Source organism: Lolium rigidum, chromosome 3 (assembly GCF_022539505.1).
Source record: "Lolium rigidum isolate FL_2022 chromosome 3, APGP_CSIRO_Lrig_0.1, whole genome shotgun sequence".
Classification (NCBI taxonomy): Eukaryota; Viridiplantae; Streptophyta; class Magnoliopsida; order Poales; family Poaceae; genus Lolium; species Lolium rigidum.
Window position 1 is genome coordinate 360,503,347 of NC_061510.1, and position 12,063 is coordinate 360,515,409.

General features: G+C 42.7%; 1 pseudogene; it reads right to left on the minus strand.

The window, feature by feature from the left end:
- The window catches only part of LOC124697308, a 17,148-nt pseudogene extending 6,877 nt beyond the window's left edge, over positions 1–10,271 (minus strand).
- Between the last annotated feature and the right edge of the window lie 1,792 nt (positions 10,272–12,063).

The window sequence follows — 12,063 nt, forward strand, 5'->3', positions numbered from 1 at the left end:
CGGGTGGGGTCGTCCTGGGCAGAAACGAACCGGGACCAATGCCACCATTGGACCCGGTTTGGTTCAGCACTGGGTCATTTTCTTGGGACCAAAGGCCTCTTCTCCACTAGTGTGATTATCAATCTATTACCTATGTGTTGTTTATGATCTTGCATGCTCTCCGTTATTAGTAGAGGCTCTGGCCAAGTTTTTACTCTTAACTCCAAGAGGGAGTATTTATGCTCGATAGTGGGTTCATGTCTCCATGAATCTGGGGGAGTGACAGAAACCTCTAAGGTTATGGATGTACTGTTGCCACTAGGGATAAAACATTGATGCTATGTCCGAGGATGTAGTTATTGATTACATTACGCACCATACTTAATGCAATTGTCTCGTTGTTTTGCAACTTAATACCTGGAAGGGGTTCGGATGATAACCTGAAGGTGGACTTTTTAGGCATAGATGCATGCTGGATAGCGGTCTATGTACTTTGCCGTAATGCCCAATTAAATCTCACAATATTCATCATGTCATGTATTTGCATTGTTATGCCCTCTCTATTTGTCAATTGCCCGACTGTAATTTGTTCACCCAACATGCTATCTTATGGGAGAGACACCTCTAGTGAACTGTGGACCCCGGTCCATTCTTTTACATCTGAATACAAATCTGCTGCAATACTTGTTCTTTACTGTTCTTTGCAAACAATCATCATCCACACTATACATCTAATCCTTTGTTACAGCAAGCCGGTGAGATTGACAACCTCGCTGTTTCGTTGGGGCAAAGTACTTTGGTTGTGTTGTGCAGGTCCTACGTTGGCGCCGGAATCCCTGGTGTTGCGCCGTACTACATCCCGCCACCATCAACCTTCAACGTGCTTCTTGGCTCCTCCTGGTTCGATAAACCTTGGTTTCTTTCTGAGGGAAAACTTGCTGCTGTGCGCATCATACCTTCCTCTTGGGGTTCCCAACGAACGTGTGAGTTACACGCCATCAAGCTCTTTTCCGGCGCCGTTGCCGGGAGATCAAGACACGCTCGCAAGGGGAGTCTCCACAATCCAATCTCTTTACTTTGTTTTTGTCTTGCTTTATTTTATTTACTACTTTGTTTGCTGCATTATATCAAAAAATAAAAAAAAATTAGTTGCTAGCTTTACTTTATTTACTGTCTTGCACTCTATATCAAAAACACAAAAAAATTAGTTACTTGCATTTACTTTACTTGATTCATCATGTTTCCTTTTAATTTTACCACAAAAGACATACCGGTAGGACGTGGGTCTATAGTTGGGAGAGATAATATAGAAGAATTTTTCAATCATGTTAGTACCGTTGAAGATTTTGAAGATAGACATTTGGTAGAACTTGCTCCTACTTATGAAATTGCTGCTGCTTTAGTTCGCATGTTGGAAACTAAATTTCTTAATCTCAATCCTATAATCCAACACATGTTTCTTACACTCGGTGATATGGAAGAAGGGGAAAAGAAAGATTTTGTTTTAGAAACCCTTCTTAGAGAATTTGGTAGTATAGCAAGAGAGGCTAGAAAGGTCTTTATTAAATATAAGATGCTTGGTTCTTATACCAATTTTGTTAGTATCCTTGAAAAGATGGACATGGAGAGAGTAAGGTACACTAATAACATTAATGATGGTGGGGAGATCAAAGCACCAATACCATGTAAGCTCCTAGCGATGAATGAAGCGCTAGAAAATAACTATGCTTGGCTTGTTCTCGAAAATTTGTTTGATGAGAGTAGCAAGCCCAAGACTAATGAAAAGGGAGCCGCTGAAACTTATGTATCTAACATACTATGTATGGTTGAGAAAACTCCAAACCCCGCTGAAGATGCATCATCTCTCGATAACACTTGATACACACTTTCTGCGCCTAGCTGAAAGGCGTTAAAGAAAAGCGCTTATGGGAGACAACCCATGTTTTTACTACAGTATTTTTGTTTTGTGTTTTGTGTTTTGTTGTGCCAAGTAAAGCGCTTATGGGAGGCAACCTCTCCTTATCTTAGTTTTGTGTTTTGTTGTGCCAAGTAAAGTCTTTGATAGTAAAGTGAATACTAGATTTGGATTACTGCGCAGTTACATATTTCTTTGCTGTCACGAATTTCGACCTGCCCCCCTGTAGGTAGCTCAGAAAATTAAGCCAATTTACGTGCGTGATCCTCAGATATGTACGCAACTTTCATTCAATTTGGGCATTTTCATTTGAGCAAGTATGGTGCCTCAATAAAATCCATCTTTACGGACTGTTCTGTTTTGACAGATTCTGCCTTTTATTTCGCATTGCCTCTTTTGCTATGTTGGATGAATTTCTTTGATCCATTAATGTCCAAGTAGCTTTATGCAATGTCCAGAAGTGTTAAGAATGATTGTGTCACCTCTGAACATGTTAATTTTTATTGTCCACTAACCCTCTAATGAGTTGTTTCGAGTTTGGTGTGGAGGAAGTTTTCAAGGATCAAGAGAGGAGAATGATGCAATATGATCAAGGAGAGTGAAAGTTCTAAGCTTGGGGATGCCCCGTGGTTCACCCCTGCATATTTTAAGAAGACTCAAGCTGTTTAAGCTTGGGGATGCCCAAGGCATCCCCTTCTTCATCGACAACATTATCAGGTTTCTCCCCGAAACTATATTTTTATTCCATCACATCTTATGTGCTTTGCTTGGAGCGTCGGTTTGTTTTTGTTTTTGTTTTGTTTGAATAAAATGGATCCTAGCATTCATTGTGTGGGAGAGAGACACGCTCCGCTGTTGCATATGGACAAATATGTCCTTAGGCTTTACTCATAGTATTCATGGCGAAGGTTGAATCTTCTTCGTTAAATTGTTATATGGTTGGAATCGGAAAATGCTACATGTAGTAATTCTAAAATGTCTTGAATAATTTGATACTTGGCAATTGTTGTGCTCATGTTTAAGCTCTTGCATCATATACTTTGCACCCATTAATGAAGAAACACCTAGAGCTTGCTAAATTTGGTTTGCATATTTGGTCTCTCTAAAGTCTAGATAATATCTAGTATTGAGTTTTGAACAACAAGGAAGACGGTGTAGAGTCTTATAATGTTTACAATATGTCTTTTATGTGAGTTTTGCTGCACCGTTTCATCCTTGTGTTTGTTTCAAATAACCTTGCTAGCCTAAACCTTGTATCGAGAGGGAATACTTCTCATGCATCCAAAATCCTTGAGCCAACCACTATGCCATTTGTGTCCACCATACCTACCTACTACATGGTATTTCTCCGCCAATCCAAAGTAAATTGCTTGAGTGCTACCTTTAAAATTGCTATCCTTCACCTTTACAATATATAGCTCATGGGACAAATAGCTTAAAAACTATTGTGGTATTGAATATGCACTTATGCACTTTATCTCTTATTAAGTTGCTTGTTGTGCGATAACCATGTTTCTGGGGACTCCATCAACTACTCTTTTTTGAATATCATGTGAGTTGCTATGCATGTCCGTCTTGTCTGAAGTAAGAGAGATCTACCACCTTAATGGTTGGAGCATGCATATTGTTAGAGAAGAACATTGGGCCGCTAACTAAAGCCATGAATCATGGTGGAAGTTTCAGTTTTGGACATATATCCTCAATCTCATATGAGAACACTAATTGTTGCTACATGCTTATGCATTAAATAGGAGTCCATTATCTGTTGTCCATGTTGTCCCGGTATGGATGTCTAAGTTGAGAATAATCAAAAGCGAGAAATCCAAAATGCGAGCTTTCTCCTTAGACCTTTGTACGAGCGGCATGGAGGTACCCCTTTGTGACACTTGGTTAAAACATGTATATTGCGATGATCCGGTAGTCCAAGCTAATTAGGACAAGGTGCGGGCACTATTAGTATACTATGCATGAGGCTTGCAACTTGGTAAGATATAATTTACATGATACATATGCTTTATTACTACCGTTGACAAAATTGTTTCTTGTTTTCAAAATAAAAGCTCTAGCACAAATATAGCAATCGATGCTTTCCTCTTTGAAGGACCTTTCTTTTACTTTAATGTTGAGTCAGCTTCACCTATTTCTCTCCACCTCAAGAAGCAAACACTTGTGTGAACTCGTGCATTGATTCCTACATACTTGCATATTGCACTTGTTATATTACTCTATGTTGACAATATCCATGAGATATACATGTTATAAGTTGAAAGCAACCGCTGAAACTTAATCTTCTTTTGTGTTGCTTCAATACCTTTACTTTGATTTATTGCTTTATGAGTTAACTCTTATGCAAGACTTATTGATGCTTGTCTTTAAGTGCTATTCATGAAAAGTCTTTGCTTTATGATTCAGTTGTTTACTCATGTCATTACCATTGTTTTGATCGCTGCATTCATTACATATGTTTACAATAGTATGATCAAGGTTATGATGGCATGTCACTCCAGAAATTATCTTTGTTATTGTTTACCTGCTCGGGACGAGCAGAACTAAGCTTGGGGATGCTGATACGTCTCCGACGTATCGATAATTTCTTATGTTCCATGCCACATTATTGATGACTAGCAAAAGTGCCCGTGCGTTGCACCGGGATAAAAAAAAATTCAAATGCTCCTGTAAAGTTTTTGTGTTGACAATTTTCCAGTTGGTCACCATCGTAATCAATTCTAAAAGTTCATCAGTAATATGCCACTGTGGCACACTGCCTATGCTTTTCTTGGTATATGTTTGTCCCATTAATGAACCACAATTAGGTGGGCCTTCACCGGCTCATTGACCCGCCGATTCGATCACACTACACCGTACATATCATATCAATATACCGTTGGCGTTAAGAAGAGAAAATAAAGACGAATAAATCGTTGACTCCTTATTATAGTTTAATTATAAAGAATTATTGGAAATCAGGCGCCTTAGATTTATTAAATCTCAGCCACTCAGCCATTAGATTAAATTCATCAAGATTAGTGAGATTACGTTATGATTGGTGCTACTTTAGGGAGATATATATTGGTTGTCACTAAGATTTTGCTAATTGCATCTGGATCGCAACTCATGTGGGTTGCAACTGGAGACTTTCTCGCTTGCATGCGGGTAGCAATTAAGATTTTTCCCGCTTGCATGTGGGTCGCAACAGAGATATATTTTTCAGTAGCATGTGGGTTGTAAATCTCGACTGAAATTTTTCCCAGTTACATGTGGATCGCAACTAAAATTTTCCCAGTTACATGTCGGTCGCAAGTCATGACTAAGATTTTTTCGAGTTGCATGTGGGTTGGAACTAATATTTTTCTAGCTCCACGTGGGTTACAACTGGGACTTTCCAGTTTTACGTGGGCTGCAACTAAGATTTTGCCAGTTACACCTGTGTTACGATTTTCCAGTTATATATGGATTGTAACTCTTTTTTTCACTCTTTTTCTAGCAAAAGACACGAGTATAGAGCTTTGTTATTTTTTCTCTTATACTCTTTATACAAAGGCAACAAGAAAAATCATGAAAACCACGCATCTTGTGACTCGTCCAAGGCCTTGTAGTGCTTTGTCTGTAGGCCCGTTATATATAAAAAGCCTAGGCAATTGTCAAAAGAGAAGAAAAGACAAGTCACCCAGGAGACTGAGATTAAGACCTGTAGGTGCGCCCTTAACTATATTAAAAAAAGTTGTGTTAAAAAAATCAATTTTTCACGCTAACAAGATATCTAGCAGCCAGCAACTGCTAAGCCTCGTTTTCTTCTTATCCTTTCACCTAAGGAGGAGCGACCCCGCCATCAGGGGGAAATTCCCCATCTCCAAGATCCCTCTGTTCGGTCGCCCTGGCTTGCACAGCCCGCCGCCAATCGCTGGCTGCTCGGTTTGCTCTCCCTTCCGTCCAATCTCTCTAGCAGTCGCCCCATATCTTTCCTTCTTCCACCACCGGCGTGTATTTTTGCAATTCCTCCTTTAATTCGCTTTCCCCAGCTTTCCTTCCTTCCTCCCTTTCCGTTTATAATTTTTGGCTCACACATCATACAGAGATTAACCAAGCAACGATGCGGCTGAGTATTCCCGACTTGGCTTGTTGATAGGCAGATTTGGAGCGTATTTAAGTAGGCGAGGCTCGATGTAAACAAGCAGGGTGGGACTAAAACATGTTTTCTCTCGTAGAATCGCTCCAGGACGTTTTCTTGCCGCCGGGTCTTGACTGGTGCGAGGCGTATGACTGGGCCAGCCCAAGAATATACGTACATCTGTAATGGGCGAGCGCGGATAGGTTCAATCGAAGCCGGCCACAGCATTGGGAGGGGATCGTTCGGGAGGGCAGGTTGGAAGGAATAAAACGAACCGGTATATGGCAAACTCATGTATTATGTGATTTGGTGGGAGGGCAAAACGGTCCAAAAAAAAGCGTTGACGAAACTTTTTGGCAGAAACCTTAGCTCCTTTATTATTAGGTATAGATATCTACATGTTTTATACACATTATATGTCGTATTTATGCATTTTCCGGCACTAACCTATTAACGAGATGCCGAAGAGCCAGCTTGTCGTTTCTGCTGTTTTGGTTTCGAAATCCTACAAAGGAAATATTCTCGAATTGGACGAAATCAACGCCCAGGGTCCTATTTTGCCACGAAGCTTCCGAAGACCGAGGAGAGTCGAAGTGGGGCCACGAGGTGGCGACACACCAGGCCGGCGCGGCCCGGGCCCCGGCCGCGCCGGCTCGTGGTGTGGGCCCTCGTGCCGCCTCTTTACCCGCCCCTTCCGCCTACAAATAGCCTTCGTCGCGAAACCCCAGCACGGAGAGCCACGATACGGAAAACCTACCGTAGACGCCGCCGCCGCCAATCCCATCTCGGGGATTCTGGAGATCACCTCCGGCACCTCGCCGGAGAGGGGATTCATCTCCCGGAGGACTCTTCACCGCCATGGTCGCCTTCGGAGTGATGAGTGAGTAGTTCACCCCTGGACTATGGGTCCATAGCGAGTAGCTAGATGGTTGTCTTCTCCTCATGTGCTTCATTGTCGGATCTTGTGAGCTGCCTAACATGATCAAGATCATCTATCTCGTAATTCTATATGTTGTGTTTGTCGGGATCCGATGGATAGAGAATACTATGTTATGTTGATTATCAATCTATTACCTATGTGTTGTTTATGATCTTGCATGCTCTCCGTTATTACTAGAGGCTCTGGCCAAGTTTTTACTCTTAACTCCAAGAGGGAGTATTTATGCTCGATAGTGGGTTCATGTCTCCGTGAATCTGGGGGAGTGACAGAAACCTCTAAGGTTATGGTGTACTGTTTCCACTAGGGATAAAACATTGATGCTATGTCCGAGGATGTAGTTATTGATTACATTACGCACCATACTTAATGCAATTGTCTGTTGTTTTGCAACTTAATACGGAAGGGGTTCGGATGATAACCTCGAAGGTGGACTTTTTAGGCATAGATGCATGTCGGATAGCGGTCTATGTACTTTGTCGTAATGCCCAATTAAATCTCACAATATTCATCATGTCATGTATGTGCATTGTTATGCTCTCTCTATTTGTCAATTGCCCGATCGTAATTTGTTCACCCAACATGCTATCTTATGGGAGAGACACCTCTAGTGAACTCGTGGACCCCGGTCCATTCTTTTACATCTCGAATACAAATCTGCTGCAATACTTGTTCTTTACTGTTCTTTGCAAACAATCATCATCCACACTATACATCTAATCCTTTGTTACGACAGTAGCCGGTGAGATTGACAACCTCGTCTGTTTCGTTGGGGCAAAGTACTTTGGTTGTGTTGTGCGGGTTCCACGTTGGCGCCGAATCCCCGGTGTTGCGCCGCACTACATCCCGCCGCCATCAACCTTCAACGTGCTTCTTGGCTCCTCCTGGTTCGATAAACCTTGGTTTCTTTCTGAGGGGAAACTTGCTGCTGTGCGCATCATACCTTCCTCTTGGGGTTCCCAACGAACGTGTGAGTTACACGCCATCAAGGAGCAGAAAGTGTTGACAAGCAGTTTTGATCAAGGATTCACTATAAATACTAGCAAACCGGTTTTCAGGGGTTTTTGATATTGCAAATAAATAAAGTACGAGTAAATAAAAGATAATCATAATAATTGCACCGAGTGGCCCAATCCTTTCTAGAGCAAAGGACAATACGGTTGTTTTACTTATGATGTCTAAACGTTCCTGAGGACACACGGAAATTTCGTCAAGTGCTTTCGCTTCACGCACTGAATAATCTTTATCGGTTTGGTAGGTGTTGTGTGGGTGAACCTATGCTAATGCACTACCCCAACTTGGACTAATGCATACTTGTGAGTATACCCCTTGCAAGCATCCGCCACTACAAGAAAGTAATTAATATAAATCTAACCACAACCTTAAACTTCGAGATCCTACACTCCCTCATGCACTGGTTTCCCAATGGGGGTTTAGGTTTCTGTCACTCCAGCAACCCCACAATTAGTAGCCAAATACATGATGCATTCTACTAGGCCCGTAAAGGTGAAGTATCATGTAGTCGATGTTCACATGCCACCACTAGAAGAATAGCACCACAACTTAAATATCAAACCATTAAATATTACTCACCATAATTCCACTACTAACATCGTGACTTCTCTCATGTACTCAAGAACAGAACGAACTACTCACAAGACATCATATGGATCATAATAAGAGGTGACATAATGATGAATAACAATGTGAACATAAACCTTAATCCAATGGTTTCACTCAATAGCATCAACTACAAGGAGTAATTAACACCGGGAAAGTTTCCCCTATGAACTAGATAAGATCAAACCCAAGATGTTACAACAAGACGGAGTGGAGATGGTGGAGATGATGGTGCTGGTGATGGAGATGATGATGATGATCCCGATGAAGTCCAGCTCGATGACGGTGACGATGGCGACGATTTACCCCCCTCCAGGAAGGAATTTCCCTGACAGATTTCTGCCTACCAGAGAGCTTTTCTCTCTTTGTTGTTTTTCGCCCCGTCATGATGGTGGAATATTTCTACGATCCTCCTCCTAGTCTAAGGGTTCTCGGGGGATGAAATACGCAAAGGGACGCTATCAGAGGTGGGCCAGGGCCACCACACCATGCCTAGGCGCGACCAGGGGCTGGCCCGCGCCTAGGGGTGGTGTGGGCCCTTCCTGGCCCACCTCTGGCTCCCCTTTTGTCTTCCTCCGGCATCTGGCAAAATAGGAACTTCTGGGTATTTCCGGGAGTTGCTGATCTTCAGAAATATGGTATCTTAACGGTCCTTTTTCCAACGGAATTCTGACTCCGGCAATTAATTCACCAATAATCATCAAACATGCAAAAATAGATGAAATAACATAAGTATCATCTCTAAATATGAAATATATCAGTGAATAACAGTAAATTATAATATAAAATAGTGATGCAATTTGGACGTATCATTACTATCGATCGGTGTGGCGGCGTCGATGGTAGGCCCGTCAAGGTCTTTAGGTGGATCTAAGCACTGAAGAAGGGTTGGCGGAAGATACCGGCAATGGCTTTTGTAGCATGCGCATGCGGTGTGTACTACGGGTCTGCTGAATCGGATATGGGCTACTGGTTTGTCATATATAGGATAACTTGGTGATGCCACCAGATCTTGCTGGAAGAGGTCGTTGTGAGGTCGGGGCACAAGACTTTGAAGTTGTGATCACCCCTTCGTCGAGCTTTAAGTCGTGGTGATGGTCAATTGGGAGATGGAAAGCAAGTTTGATGGCAAAGTGCTGATCCAAAAACGACTATGCAGTCTATCCGGTGCAATTGAAAATCTATGATCATGCATTGTTGTCACGGGTGTTTGGGCAAGAGATATGTCCTTCTTGAAGGCTTTGCCTAGGAGCTACGTGCTTCTTCTTTGTCCAGTGTTGTTTTATGGCGTTTGGTAGGTTTGGGTGGTGTTGTTGCCAGTATGGTTGCTTCGGGTTGGTCGATGTTTGATTTTACCAGGATTTGTTGAATAATCAATAGTTTTTGTTATATGCATTTATGGATAGAGACTCGGGGTCATCGTCTATTTCAACTGAAAACATTCCACAACTAGTTACTAAGGGCATCTACAGCGGACTACTCCATTTGTGTCCATGCTGACAAAGTTAGAGGAAAACTCTAGCCCAGAGGGCCGACACAAACAGACCGACCTATCCGTGGCGACCCATTCATGGACCAAATTTGGGTTGACTATGCATCCTCGCGGATAGAAAGCGCGTCCGCTCGTGTTCCCCTTCTACCCCCAATGGCCCACCCGACAGTTGCACACAAGCCAGGAGGCACCCACCGACCAGCATCGACACCCAGGACATGTTCGACCATTTGCATGGCCGAGTTTGAGGTACACAACCTGGACTATTTTTGCAGCTATTTGCATGCTTGTATATGGAGCTATGCTTCACCTTTTACTAGAAGTGTTCGGCAGCTATTCACATGCTTGCATATGGAGTGTGTGGTGATCTTATTGATGAGTACTTGAGGATGAGCGATACCAGGTGCCTTGACACGATGTACAAGTTCTGCAAAGCTGTGATTATGGTGTTTGGCGAGGTTTACTTGAGTCAGCCAAGTGTCGCCGCCACTGCCCGCATGTTGTCCATCAACGAGGAAGGGGGTTTCCGGGGATGATTGCAAGAATAGATTGCATATACTAGGAGTGGAAGAATTGTTCGTTTGCATGGCAAGGGCAGTACAACATGCATGCGGAGGGGTGCACTATCATATTTGAGCCAGTTGCATCACTTGATCTATGGATTTGACACTTTTTCTTTTGCATGGACGGTTCCTACAATGACATCAACGTGCTCCACCGACCTTCGATCTTCTCTAGTCTTGTAGAATGCAATGCTTCAGTGGTTTACTATGAGATCAATGACAATGCATACGACAAGCCATAGTAACTAGCTGATGCCATCTATCCTGACTGGCACACGCTTGTGAAGGCCATCCCCAAGCATGCAACCGAGAAGAAGATGAGGCTTGCGGGAAAGATGTGTAGCGAGCATTTGGTGTGCTTCAGTCTCAGTGGGCTACTGTTCGTCATCCTGCTATGCAATTCAGCCTTGAGACCATGTGGGAGGTGATGATCCCTTCTGTGATTATGCACAACATTATCGTTGAGAAAAAGTGTGATGATGAATGCTTCCATGACCAAGGATGGCAATTTCAGAGCGAGCCGCAACCCGGGGCATCAATGTTCGAGGAGTTCTTCCTTATGCACACTGAGCTCCGTGATTTCCATATCAACGATTGTCTCTAGGAAAATTTTATTGAGCATAGTAGGTGTTGGCAGCCCATGAGTAGTAGTGATCCTATCAAATTTTATTCATTTTATTACGAACTATGTTATTTATTTGCTGCAATGCATTACTTGTGAACTATGTTGTTTAGTTGGGTGCACGCTACTTAAAATAATTTGGTTGCAACATTACTGTTTTCTATACATACAGACCATTTGACTAGAAAATAGGTGGAAAATAAGTAAAAAAAATTGGTCAGGTGAGGACCGAATGAGTTAGGCCGCTAAGATGTCCCGATCCAAACGAACAAAGGTGACCAAATGACCATTTTCGTTTACGGACCCGACCTAAACAGACTAAAACATACATATTTTATATCTGTTTTAGGTCATACCCACTAGTAGAAAATCTCTCATCAGTACCGGTTCCAGAGGGGCTTTAGTACCGGTTGAGCAACCGGTATTAATTATCCGGCACTAAAGCCCCCCACCCTTTCGTACCGGTTGCTTACGAACCGGTATAAAAGGGCCTCCACGTGGGCCACCAGGAGAGCTCAGGGCTAAGGATCTTTGGTACCGGTTGGTAATACGAACCGGTACCAAAGGTTCCCCCGCGGCAGGGAATTTGCTCCAAATCTTCGCCGCGGCAGAGAATTGGTTTTTAGGGTTTTTGGAGGGGTTTAGGGATATCGGTTTGTTTCATATCGCGTCGATGCACCAGAAACGCGTTTGGGTTTAGGTAGTACATGAAGATCAAGATGATGCATAGCAAGTTGGTGCATATAATATAACACACATGTTATTGCATAAGATCGCAAATTAAGTAGCACTATGCATGAAGATCGATCTTCATGCATAGTGGTACT